Below are 13,755 nucleotides of genomic sequence, written 5' to 3'. Positions count from 1 at the left end.
CTCGGCCCTCTGTCTAACAGTTTCTGCTTTGTGCCTTCTTAACCCATCCCTTCGTCACAATCTTCTAACTTGGGAGGCTGTGCTGCTGGCTCCCAAGTTAGGAGCACATTCTTTTTCCTCGAAGCTTTGAACTTAGTTTTGAACATCCTTAGCTCTGAATGTCTCGGCTGTTTTTGGTTTAATCACAGTTGACTAATGATTTTTTTTTTTTTTTGGAGGCTTACAGCTTAGCCTGCGTTTACTGAAAGTGGTGGGATCATTCCTTCATTAAATATTCTTTAGTAAATATCTGTTAAGGAACTTGAAAAATGTCTTTCTAGTTTTCAATAACTTAATTCAAGAATCATAGCCATTTGAAATGTGTGTATATATGTTTGTGTGTAATCCTTGTACATGGTCCTAAAGCTTACAGGATGCTAAACAGGCCTGACAGAGGGAGAACTGGTAGGGTTTGTGATGCCTAGTTCTATTCCTGAATCTGTAAATTAGGATGCTCATCCTTTTAATGCAGTTGAGAGGACCTTAATGGTTTGGGGAAAAAAAAATCACTCAAGTTAATATAGTTTGGTTACTAAGCATATTGAATAGGAACTGAGAGACTTGGAGGAGGTTTAAAACTGCCTCTGTTGGGAGGGTACCTGCCCCCTCCCCTTTAAAAGAAGCCACAGTTTCTTACAGTACGTCTCATATTTATGTAAACCCCGCAGAAACAGCATTTTAAAACCTTGTAGTTATTTTTTTAAAAAACAAACAAACTCCTACTTTCAGCTTATCACTTTCTCCCCATGCAGTTGCTATTTTAGTACTCAAACTGAGGTTCATTTGTAATATAAAGAAAATTAAATGGAGACATGGAAAGTGGAGGCAAATACCAGCAAACAAGCCCATGCTGATGTATGCAGTTATGTTTTTGGAAATAGGATATATCTAGTGCTTAAATTTGAAAACTGAGAAAAAATGAACTAAGTAGCCATGACATCATTTTATATCTAAAAATATTAGCTCCCTTAACTGCAAGTTTTTATTAAAATCCTTAAAATTAACAGTAATAGATTTGTTTGCTTGATGGGTGACCAGGTGTTGCCACTGACACAATGTGAACTAATTGACAGAAATCTCAGAAAAAAACAAGTTGTAAATGAAGATAGTGGCTAAATTTCACTGTCCTGGTAGCACTTCTTTTGGCAGTGAGACAATGAGAATACTTTCTGCTACAACATCAGATGATATATTTTTAACATAGATAAATAAGAGTCTCAATTGCCCAAGGCCTTTAATCTGCCATTTTTATAAGCACATTTTAAATTGTGTGGTGTGACCCTGTAGAGTTTAGCTGATGTTATGAAGAAAGTAGTTTTCACAAGAGCAGTAAAGGCTGTTGGATATCAATTTAGTTAGATAACTTGCAGGTGAAAGTGTTGTTTCCCATTCATTTGGTAAATTCCTGAGCTCACTTAAGTTCTATTTAAAAATTGTAGGGAGAGAGTACTTGTTCCAATAGGCACACCATTATAGGTCTAATTTTTTTGGCAACCCATTCTCAAAAGATATACAAACTTGTGACTATTTCAAGGATAGGAGTGCATACCATTTTTGTTACTTTTTTCTCTTGTGTTTCTTATTAATACTGAATCCAAGCTAAAATTACTACTGATGTGATTATATTGTAAAACTATTTATGTTTGCTTAGAAGAAAAACATGGATGTGAGTTAGCTATAAGCATTTTGCTCTGATTTCTCAATATATATTTAATAGCTCTCCTGGTACATCTAGAGGTTATCAAAATGGATATTTCTGGTGTTATTAAGTGTAATTGCAGTTTGCTATTGTATTATCTTTCTTGTTTTCAATTATGTTTCTTCATGTAATGTGACTTGCAGTAGTGAAATGAGACTAACCAGCTTTCAAAATGTTTGATTTTTTGATGTTTAATATACTACTGACTTCTCAAGTAATATGTCAGTTGAACTCTATTTTTATTGCTATGAAATAATACAACAGTTTGGCAGGAATCATCAGACTTCAGAAAGTGTAGAAAAAGTGTAGGAAAAATGAAGAGCCCTAGAGAATACATCTGAAAATTAGGGGAAAAAATGACTTTACCAAGTTAGAGAGACTCATAGCAATTAGCTTTTTATTTTTTTTTTTCCTTTCATACTGGACTTTGCACCCAGGGTTGCTCTGACACACTGAACTACATTCTCAGCCCTCTTGAGACAGGGTCTTGCTAAGTTGCTCAGGTCCTCCTGCCCCAGCCTCCTGAGTCCCTGGGATTATAGGTGTGTGCTACTGTGCCTGGCAGCAATTAGGTTTGTGAGTATTATTCATTCATTTATTAATTCATTTATAAAATCAGCTGAGTGCCTTTTGTATGCCAAGACCCTGTATTAGGCACACTTAAAACTTGTAAGCCATAATCATTGCTCTTGTGGAACATGACAGTAATCATATTCTATCAGAGGTTATAGATAAAAAATAAATAAACAAATGAAGAATATTCTTATAGATTGTAGTAATAACAAGTAAGAAAATAAGGGAATGTGACACAGAGAACAAGGAAGGGCCTATTTAAGTAAGCGGGGGAAGGCCTCTATGACGGTTAATTTTAGGTGTCAATTTGTCTGGGTAAGGAATACCTAGAAACTGGTAAAACATTATTTTGGGTGTGTCTGTGAGGGTGTTTGCAGAGATCAGTATGTTACTTTGATTGGTTATGTGGGGGAGGATCCTCCCTCAGGATCAGAAAGCTGGAGTATCCAATTGGCTGGAGAGAACAAATACAGAAGGTGAACTGGTCTTTCCCAGAGCTGAGAAAGACTCTCTCTGTGGCCTTGGACATCAGGACTCCAGGCTTGCTGGCCTTTGGACTTGGGCTCCAGGGCTTACAGCAGGGGCCCCTTGGGTTCTCATGCTTTCAACATTCCTTGAACTGAGAGTTACAACATTGTCTCCTTGGTTCTGAGGCCATTGGACTTTGACTGAGCCACACTACCAGCACCCCAGGGTCTCCAGCTTGCAGATAGCCTGTCTTGGGACTCTCTAAGCTGCCATAATTGTGTAAGCCAATTCCTTTAATAATTTCCCCTACATATTTATTTATGTGCATATTTCTTCGTTCTGTCTCTGGAAAATCCCAACAAATACAGCCTCTTAGAGAAGGTGATGTTTGAGAAGATACCTGAAAAAGAATAGAGAATGAGTCTGCCTTGTCAAGATATGGGTGTATATTCTCCAGAGAATGTTCTTGCAGAGAGAAGAGTAAGAACTAAGGTCTTGAGGCAGGAAATCAGGCTTGCAGTTTATGAAGAACAGAAAGAAAGCCAGTAATGGCACTACCTAGTGAGCTGGGCAGGGAAATGGTTACAGAAGATGTTAGAGATCTTAGATGGAGTCAGCTAATAGATAAGACTTGGAAGCTTTGAGAAAGAATTTGAGTTTGATTCTCAGAACAGTAAGAAGTCATTGAAGAGTGTTTTCTGTGGAAAGCAATTGACTATAAAATAAAATGTAAGCCTGTGGAACTAAAAAAATAAATGTTTTGCTAAGGAGAAATAGAATGTTCAGCTAATCAGTCATCTACATTAATAACTGAGAGAGAGAGATTCTTTGATTAAGTATGCTAAATCAATATGTGGTTCCGTTCTACTCTGCTTAGTTAAAGGGTGGGGTAATGGGACTTTGAGGAGAGTATGTTAAAAAGTAGTCCACTTTCCACTGTCACATTGTCACCTGTACTGCAAGATAAGTTGTCATCAACTTGATTCAAATCAGATCACTGTTAAATTTAAGAGCTTGTTTTTCTAAGAATGATGTTTTATTTTTCATAGGAATATGTTCCTTGGGAAGGTTGGAAGTTTCATTTCTGTATAAAAGGAATATCCTAAGTTTAGTCATGGCCTTTGGAATTTTAAGTGAGGTTTTCCATTTCTCTTTAACCATTGCCTTCCCAACATTTTCAATTTCCATACTTTTATTCCTGGAGAGATTAGGGTTATTCTAATGTTTGAAGCTTAAATTAATTTTATTGCTCTGAGCCGTTAATTCAAAGCAATTCAGATTCGAGGTCTAGATGTCCCCAAATAGGAACATAGATGGCAATTGAAGTCCCACGGGGTAAATCCTAATATTGTAGGGGGATGACCTGCAAAAATTCTTTAGCAGCTCTTCCAGAGTCAAGTTCCACCTCCTAAACTGAGCACTCAAGGGTCTTTCATGATTTGACCCCAGTCTACTTTCCCACATGTATTTATTATTCTCGTATAAATTTCTGTTAATTTCAACTGATTTTTCCCAGTTTGGAATTTTTTTATTTAGCATTATTCCTGGCATACAGTAGGTGCACAATGGGTGCTTCTCAAATGGAAACTATGCCATCCATTTGAAAAGCCCTTCCTTGGGCTGGGGTAAAGCACTTGCCTAGCATGTGTGAGGCACTGGGTTCGATTCTCAGCACCACATATAAGTAAATAAATAAAATAAAGGTCCATCAACAACTAAAAAAATAAAATAAAAAAGCTCTTCCCTTTCCTTTTCAAGGAACAGTTTAAATATCAGGCACTATTACAGCATCTGCCACTGAGTCTGATCTCTTTCTCCTCTGAATGTGAGCAGTAGGCACACACTTTCCCTGTTGTGTCATGATTATCTTATTTGATGTCTGAACTTTTCTGGTCTCTGGCTCCATGAAGGTGACTTGAACCTTGTCTGGTTTCCCATCATTGTATTCTGAGCACCTGGCATATGGTGTATACTGTATAGTTATTAAGTTATGAATATATACTGCCTTATGATATTTCTCCTATTTTTGGACACTTATATAAGTTAATACTGTTTTGTTTCTCACATGTACCTCTGAGGTTTTTTTTTCTTCTAGTACTTGGTATCAAGTCCAAGGGTGTTCTACGCTGAGCTACACCCCCATTCATTTTTATTTTTTATTTGAGACAGGGTTTTGCTAAGTTGCTGAGATTGGCCTTGAACTTGCAATATTTTTGCCTCAGCCACCTGAGTCTCCAGAATTACAGGCATGTGCCATCTCATCTGGCTCCTGGTGGTCTTCTGAAACAGTTTTTGAGAGAGGTTATTTAGAAACAAAGTTAAGAGCACAAGCTGTGGAGCTAGGCTATTGGTGAGAAAATGCAAGAAAGTTTAGAGGTGAAATGACTGGGTTATGAGACCTTTAACCTAATCAGTGCATTAATATGCTGATAGGAATTAATTGGATGGTAACTATAGGCAGATATGATGTGGCTGGAGGAGATAGGTCATTGGGGGCATGATTTGGGGGTATATATTTTGTCCCTGGGTAGTGGAATGGTCTCTCTACTTCCTGGTGGCTATGTCCTGAGCCACTTTCCTCTACCACACTCTTTCACCATGATGTTCTGCCTCACCTGAGCCCCAAATCAATGGAGTGAGATCTTTGAAACCATGAGCCTCAAATACATTTTCCTCTTCTAAATTGTTCTTGTTAGGTATTTTGGTCACAGTGGTGAAAAAGCTGGCTAAACACTGTACCTGAGTCACCACATCTGTAAAATAGAGATAATTGAACTTACCTGTTAGGGCACTTGTAAGGACCAGATGTGTTAGCTAGGCCCACAATTTAACAGTTTTCAAGTTTCAAAAGTTCTGAAAATTATAAAAAATTAATTTGGTCAGTTAGATGTCAAGTGGTAGCAGAACATTGCTCAAACTGATATTCGTGGTCTTCATTAATAGTCTTTATTCTACTTATTGTTAATCTTTTCTTGTTTTTGCTATAGTATCAGTAATATGTTTATGGGGATAGTACCACAGACCTTAGTGGGGTATTACATAATTACTCATTTTCCTCAGTTTGGAACTTTTCTGTTTAGCATTATTGAAACATAATATGTAGCTAATGCAGGCTATTGCCTATCTAAAAGTCTGGAAATTTCTGAATTTGAATCACATCTGGCACCAAGGTTTTCAGATAAGAGATTGTAAACCTCACAGTAAAGGGCTTAAATCATGGCCTTGCACATAGTAAGCTGATGCTGTGGGTGGTAGAGATTAGGGAAGTAAATAAATTACTTTATCTTTTCCCAATAGCTTGCTCATAATGGTTACCATGTAAATAGTTACCATGTAGATACATGCTGATTTAGTCCTACAATGACTCTGAATATAGAGGGCTGGCTGTATTGTCCTAATCTTATAGGAAAGCAGATATGGCAAAGCAAAGATCCAGGCCTTTCAGTGTTCTCTTTAGTACCATAAAGAGTATTTATTTATTGATTTTTGTTTTTATTTTGTTACTTAAGACCAACTAGTTCTTTAGGACAAGAGAATCTTTTTTTGGGGGGAGATGGAATTCAGTTAAGATTTTATTTAATATGATTAGACGCCTGTGCTTTGAAGTTGCTAAACATTTTTTTTTACTAATTTATATAACTAAGTGTATGGATGTCTGTATTAAAAGCAGAAGAAAGGTATAAAACAAATGATACATGGTTCCTGCCTTTAGCAGCTCTAGCATCATGCATGGTTACATGGGGGCATGAGTCTATGTTATAATCCTTTACTTTCCTCTGTACTCTTGAAATAATATAAAAAAACATACAAAAGGGGCCGAGGGCATGGCTCAGTGGTAGAGAATTTGCCTAGTATGTGCTTCATCCTGTGTTCCATCCCCAGCATTACCAGAAATGATGAAAAAACAAAGGGAAATCCAAGTGTCAATTGAAAACTTTCCTTAGTGTCTATTACATGAATTGCTTTTTAATTATTCTAACTTCCCTTTCAATATTAAATAACATCTTGACAAGCTTTTCTTCCCAATTAGACTAAAAAGCATAGTTTTTATTGATTTCCCTTTTCAATATTTATAAATCACAATTGGTATATTTTCTTTTTTCTCTTACTTTTTTTTTCTTGGTACCAGAGATTGAACCCAGAAGTGCTTTATCAGTAAGCCACATCCCCAGCCCTTTTTAATTTTTTTAAAAATTTTGAGAGTCTCTGAGTTTCCAAGGGCTTCACTGAGTTGCTGAGGTGGGCCTTGAACTTGTGATCCTGCTGCCTCAGCCTCCTGAATTGTTGGGATTGCAGGTGTGCACAACCATTCCTGGCTATGTCTTTACTTTGTCCAGTGCTCTTTCCACTAGTTTGGGCTCCCTCAAACTATAGCACACGTACTCAGTGAGCAGGCTAACAACATGGTAGTATGCCTCAGGAGACACAAAATGGAGTGCCTTGGCATTTCTTATCTTTTTCTTTTTCTTTCTCCCTCCCTCCCTCCCTCCCTCCCTCTCCCCCTCTGGCTTGCACTTACTTGCTTGCGCTCTCTCTCTCTCTCTCTCTCTCTCTTTCTTTCTTTCTTCTATTGGAGATTAAATCCAGGGACACTCTATCACGGAGCCACATCCCCAGCCATTTTTTTTTTTTAATTTTGAGACAGAGTTTCACTATATTGCTGAGGCTGGCCTTGAACTTGTGATCCTCCTGCCAATGCATCCCAAATTGCTGGAATTGCAGATGTGTACCATAATGCCTGACAGCTTGCATTTTCTTGAAGTATCTGTTTTATACAAAGATTTAAGAGAGCATCAACTAGTAGTTAATTTAAAATATGTGAAAATATTTAAACAAACTCATACATTGTACTTTAGAATGCAATATTTATATGAAAATTTGAGATAAAAACCAATACTAAAGAGAAAGTATCAGCTTTTAAGGGCAGCTGTGGTAACCATTAAGTGACCATTGAAACTGCTGTGTTGCCAAAATCTCTTCTTTTAGTCAAATACTCATACATTTTCATAATCTTAAATTCCCATAATGACCCGTGATAAAGGTAATGGATATTAATGTTTTCTCTATGGTGTTCAATTTCTTTTAATTCAAGACTACACATTGTTTGATAGTGGTATAAATCTTAAAATGTGTTCAGTCCCTGATGTTGGTGAGTAGTAAATAAGATGGATAGTGAAGGGCTTGTCAAGGAACTGATATCTTTAAGAAGAGAGATTATTAGGACACAGTGACCATGAACTTGAAGCAGCACAGCTGATGCAGTTAAAGCTTTGCTCTAGGGGCTGGGGTTGTGGCTCAAGTGGTAGAGTGCTTGCTTGGCACCTGTAAGGCACTTGGTTCGATCCTCAGCACCACATAAAAATAAAGATATTGTATCCACCTAAAACTAAAAAAAAAAATATTTTTAAAAAAGCTTTGCTCTATTCTATGTACACTTGTCTATCTCACTGATTTGAAGTTATCTTTGCTAACTTTCAAGCTGCTTTTGTTTATAACACATTCAGTATGCAAATTATTTTGTTAATTGCTGGCCACTGAAGTATTCCCTACTAGAAGAAAATTGTCAAAGTTTGCTTCATTGGTAAAAGGGTTCTACAGTTTGAGAGTGTATTGTAAACAGGTCAGCAGTGCCTGTTACCAAGTAATCATTTAATTTTCTCCAAATGAGAATGATAAAGAAGAAAAAGGCAAATGAAGAAAGGGATGAAAATAAATGATGTAAGTCAAACACTAAATCTTTCAATTAATTTTCATGATTGCTTTTCCACTTTCTTCTTTTCTCATGCCAGGCACAGTTTGCAGGGTCTGACATTGTCATATTGCTGTGTTACTACTTAAAGATTATAAAGAGGTAGGTACTAAGGATGGTGATTAAGGGACAGTCTTTATAATCTATGTGTGAACTACTTTTAGATTCTGTTCAGTAAAAGAGGATAAGAGAGTTTTAGAGTTTTGTTTCTTGGTCTCACCTTTAAAGAACAGTCATACATTTCTAAAGAATAGTTCATTTCAACAAAATTTTCTGTATACTTTCTTATATACTTCTTAGTAGGAAGGTAGTAGAATTTGATGGCTAAGATGTTGGGTTCTGGAATCACGGGAAGTATTATAGTGGACAACTTGCTTCATCTCTCTGAGTTTTAATTTTTCTCCTGTAAACTATTTTGTCTGTTTTAAGTAGTGTATAAAATAATGTATAGGAAGCACTAAGCACAGTTTACACTACATACATGATACAGCTATACTTATTATTGACCCTTTTCATGGATTAGTGACTGAAATAGTTGAAAATTTGAAGCATAGTTTAAGAACTTTGCAATTCACATATGAAGCAGAATGCAAAATGTGAGGGAAATTGTGTGTCATATATATGTATACACAAATATATGTGTGTGTATGCTTGTTTTTTAATTTGTACCTTTTAAATGTTGAGTACACTGTTTAGAAGTAACACCAATTTTCTAGCAGACAAGAAAGTTTATGGTAAATCCTTGGCTTATTACTTATTCACAAATGGCATCACATTGAATGTAAAAAAACATCAGTTTTTAATAGTTAACCCAGTACATATTCAAATATGATATTATTCAGTTTGATAAGATTTTAAATTTCAATATCTATCTGGAAGAAGATGCAGGAAAATATATACTACAATATTGTCTTTTAAATATGAAAACTTTTGGTGTTCTGATAATCAAAGAGGTCACAACTTTTTTTTAATAACTTTTTTTGGTGCTTATCAGGATTGAACCAGGGCTTTCTGTGTGCTTGACAAGCACCCTATCATTGAACTACATACCCAACAACAAATTTTCTTGATGCATCTTGAATTGTTTCAGTTTTTAGGTTTCCGATATTAAAGCATTTGTAAAAGTTAAGCCATTGGGCAAAGGGCTAATTCCTTTTGAATAATTTCTTTCTATAGAGTTTGAGTTGGTATGGTTAAATTTTATTGTAGTTACTCTAGAAGCAAATCAAATAATATTGTAAGAGAAGATAAAAGTCAATGTTAGCTGGGCACTGTGGGTTATGTCAGTAATCCCAGTGACTTGGGAGGCTGAGGCAAGAGGATTACAAATTTGAGTCCAGTCTCAGCAACTCAGTGAGATCAAAATAAAAAATAAAAAGGTCTAGGAATGCATCTCAGCGATAAAGTGCCCCTGGGTTTAATCCCCAGTACCAAAAAAGGTCAATAGTAGTTTTAATAAATGAATGGATACGTTTAAGTGAATTATTGAGAGCATCTTCAGGTGATGGAAGTATAGTCTATTTTTTTGAGTTAAAAATATATTAAGCTATCATTCCTGCTTTCCTAAATGATTCCCCTTGTTTCCAATATGAGATGAATCAGACAGATATGATGCTTGGAGAGCCAACCTAGCTGTGGACTACCACAGGTGTACCAAAAAGAAAACCCATGTAACACATTGGTACTATTCTGTATATTTAGAGGTTTTGTGACAATTATTATTGTAATATATATCCAGATTAATGAACAGCTTAGATTACTATACTAATGAGATGTTTATTAGCAGTACACTGTGCATTTATAGATAGCAATCGTTATTAGTATCATTTGAAGATGAAAAGACATTTTCCAAATCCATTTTTAGGGCTGGGGATGTAGTTTAGTAATGGAGTAATTGTCTAGCATGGGAGGCCCTGAGTTTGATCCCCAGCACTGCAAAAAAAAGTATTTTTAGAAAAATTAGACTTACTCTTCCCTTAGGTACTTAGTTAAATTTTAAATAAAGGTAATGCCCTTTATTTATAGAGCACCTTTCTTTTGAAGAATGGCTAACTCTCATTTTATTTACTCTTGTGGAATACGCACAATGAGTTTAAGTAACATGCAGAAGGTCACATCATGTGAGGTAGAATTAGGAATAGAATGCCCTTGATTTATTTGATTTTTTAAAAAAATTAAAATATTTTGGTGCATATTAGTTATACAGAGTGAGGTGTTTAATTGTGGCATACTCATACATCCATATAACATATTTGGTCAATTTCACTTCCCAGTACCTCCCCTTGTCTGCTCCTCTCCCTTCCCCCTGATCCCCTTCCTCTTCGTTGATGGTCTCCTTTCCACATATTCAGGGCATCCTGTTTATTCCCTAAACCAGTTTCCACATGTGAGATAAAACATATGATGCTTGTCTTTCTGAATCTGGATAATTTTACTTAACAAGATGCTCTCCTATTCCATTCATTTTTCAACAAGTGACATAATTTTGTTTTTCTTTATGGCTCAATAATACTCCATTGTGTGTGTGTGTGTGTGTATCACATTTTCTTTATCTGTTTATTTGTCAATGGACACATTGTATAACTAGGTTATTGTGAATAGTGTTGCAATAAATATTGGTATGTGTGTATTGCTATTGTATGATGACTTTATTTCTTTGGGATAAATACCAAGGAGTGGGATAGCTGGGTCAGAGAGGGGTTCTATTTGTAATTTTTTGAGAAATATACTGATTCCCATGGTGGCTCTACTAATTTACATTTACACCCAGAGTATATAAGAATTCCTTTCCCCATATCCTCCACAGCATTTATTGTTATTTGCATTATTGCTGATTGCCATTCTTATTTGAGGTGAGATGTAGTTTTGATTTGCATTTCCCTGATGAATAAAGATGATGAACATATTTCATATACTTGTTGGTCATTTGTTCTTTTTTAGAGTAATGTCTATTCAGTTCATTTGCCCATTTATTAAATGGCTTTTTTGCTTGATATTGAGTATTATGATTTCTTTATATATTCTGGATATTAATCCTCTGTTGGAGAAGTAGCTAAGGAAACTGAGGGAAGTGTAGATAACTTGTTCAAGGGTACATACCTAATAAGTGGAAGAGCTAGGTATAAAGTCCATGTAGTCTGTCTGATTTTTGAATCTGTGCTTTTAACCAAAACACTTCCTTTCATTCTGCTTATGGCATGGGACATTATATAAGGGAGCATGATAGCTTTAAAAAAAGGCTTGTTAAAAAACAGACTCTGGAGAAATACAGAGCAATGATCCGAGAAAAGTAGTGGCAAGATACTTCAAAGAATGGGGTTGTATTAAAAAGCAAGGAAAGTATTTCAAAATATTTTAATGCCTAAAGCTGTGTGTGTGTGTGTGCATTTGTGTGCACAGGTGTCTGTCTCTTTGTATATGTGAGTGTTTGAGCTATAATAAATATTTTAAAGTAAATGAAATTGAGAATCCTCTATATTAGAGATCTATTTTGGGGTGCAATATTTGCCTTCACAAACTTGTTTTTAAAAATAAAATAATTGACATACCAGACACTTTACCCATTTAAAGAATGCAATTCAATGGTTTTTAGTATATTTAATGAGTTGTGTGACTATCAATTTTAGAACATTTTCATCATTTACCCAAAGAGATATGTGTTTTGAAACAAATGTGGTTATGGGGGGGTATGGAACTAGAGTGACCAATGATATTATTGCTTCCCTATCAAAATGTTCATAGATGTCTGCTTAGTGTAACTCAGATCTTAATAGTGTTTTTTTTTTCAGTCTAGCTCCAAATTGTTGGAGACTCCTTCTTTCAGTTTCAGTTTGATTAGTGACTAGTCTTTCAGAGGATTATATATCTGATTTTAAATTCTTAATCCAAATTGATTATATAAATTTGCTCATTATATATTTGTCATAAAATATTGATATTAGTAATAAATAACTAAGGAAGATTTGTATTTAAAAACAAAACTGCTAAATCCATTAGTGTGAATGGTAACCTCTTTGTGCATTCTAGTGGGCCAGAATCAGAAATACCTGAAAAATTTCCTGGGGGGAAAATGTCATTTTAAAATATTTCTAAATATTATTCCTCATATAAGTTACTAGTGGATAGATGATTGAAATAAAAGCAATACACTGTTTTTTTGGGCTATGACATATTATTGGGGTGGCATGTAATGGGAAATGTTTTATAAAATATCATTATGATATATATAGATATTATGAAATAATTGAAATTCAGAAATATTTTTTTCAGCCCCTTGCTTTTCAGTCACTTAGGCTTCACAAAAATATACAGTCAGTGTTATAGTCAAGGACTGTATTTCAATGTAGTGGGAGTTATCAAGCCAAACATCTGTGTGTGCTGGGGAAGACAGACTGTTCTTAGGTCTTCATTAAATAAGTTAAAGTCAGTGTTATTTTTAGGCTAGGAATTACGATTTACTTTTCATTATTTAAAAAAATCTTTAGACATATTTAGATGTTTTAAAGAACATAGGTGTGTTTTGAAATGAGTTAATCTTAATTGGTCTCTTACTACATCTGATTTTAACTACTTTTCATTTTGGAATGACTTTGAAATTTTATTGTACTTCCTCAGTATTTTTTCTTTGCTTATTTTGTACTTGGGTTGAGTTTCTACTCAGGGCCCAAAGTTGCAGTTGAATTTAAGTTGACTTTATTCACTAAAAGTGATTTGTTGTAAATCTCAGGTATATTTTTAATTTGCTCGTGTGGCAGTGCTGTAGTGATCTCATAGCTGGTGGGTAGAATATGATTAGACAAGATGGCACTGCTTTCACTAGAAGAAGAAAACTAAGTGTATCTTTGTATTAATTAGACAGAAGCACAGTTTTATCATTAAGGCAGTTGACATCACCTGTAGTCAGAGAATCAGATGCTGTGGAGTTAAAAAAAAAGGGTGCTGGATTTAGAAATTTTGATGTTTATATTGTGATGCTGCTTTTTTCCTATGGCTAAATTTTGTTCATTAAGACTTTGCAATATTGGGCTATGTGGAAAGGGTTAGAAGTAAGCACATAAAAACATGCCAAATTTGTCTGGTTTAAGAGGGCCATTTTGAATAAGAAAATATCACATCATTTAGAAAAGAGGATTGAGAGTAATGTGAATTTTGTGTTTTCTGTGGCTTGGAATATTTATTGATTTAAAAGATGATATTATTACAGTGTACTCATCAATGATTACTTCAG

The 13,755-nt window shown here is 35.1% G+C and overlaps 1 protein-coding gene across 1 annotated transcript in view; it reads left to right on the top strand.

Annotated features, from left to right (window-relative positions):
- Positions 1-13,755, top strand: part of Klhl13 (kelch like family member 13) — a 182,222-nt gene that overhangs the window by 618 nt on the left and 167,849 nt on the right. The window lies entirely within an intron of this gene.

This window comes from Callospermophilus lateralis, chromosome X (assembly GCF_048772815.1).
Source record: "Callospermophilus lateralis isolate mCalLat2 chromosome X, mCalLat2.hap1, whole genome shotgun sequence".
NCBI classification, from domain to species: Eukaryota; Metazoa; Chordata; class Mammalia; order Rodentia; family Sciuridae; genus Callospermophilus; species Callospermophilus lateralis.
Note: the sequence above shows the minus strand (reverse complement) of the source record. Positions and strands in the feature narration are given on the sequence as shown.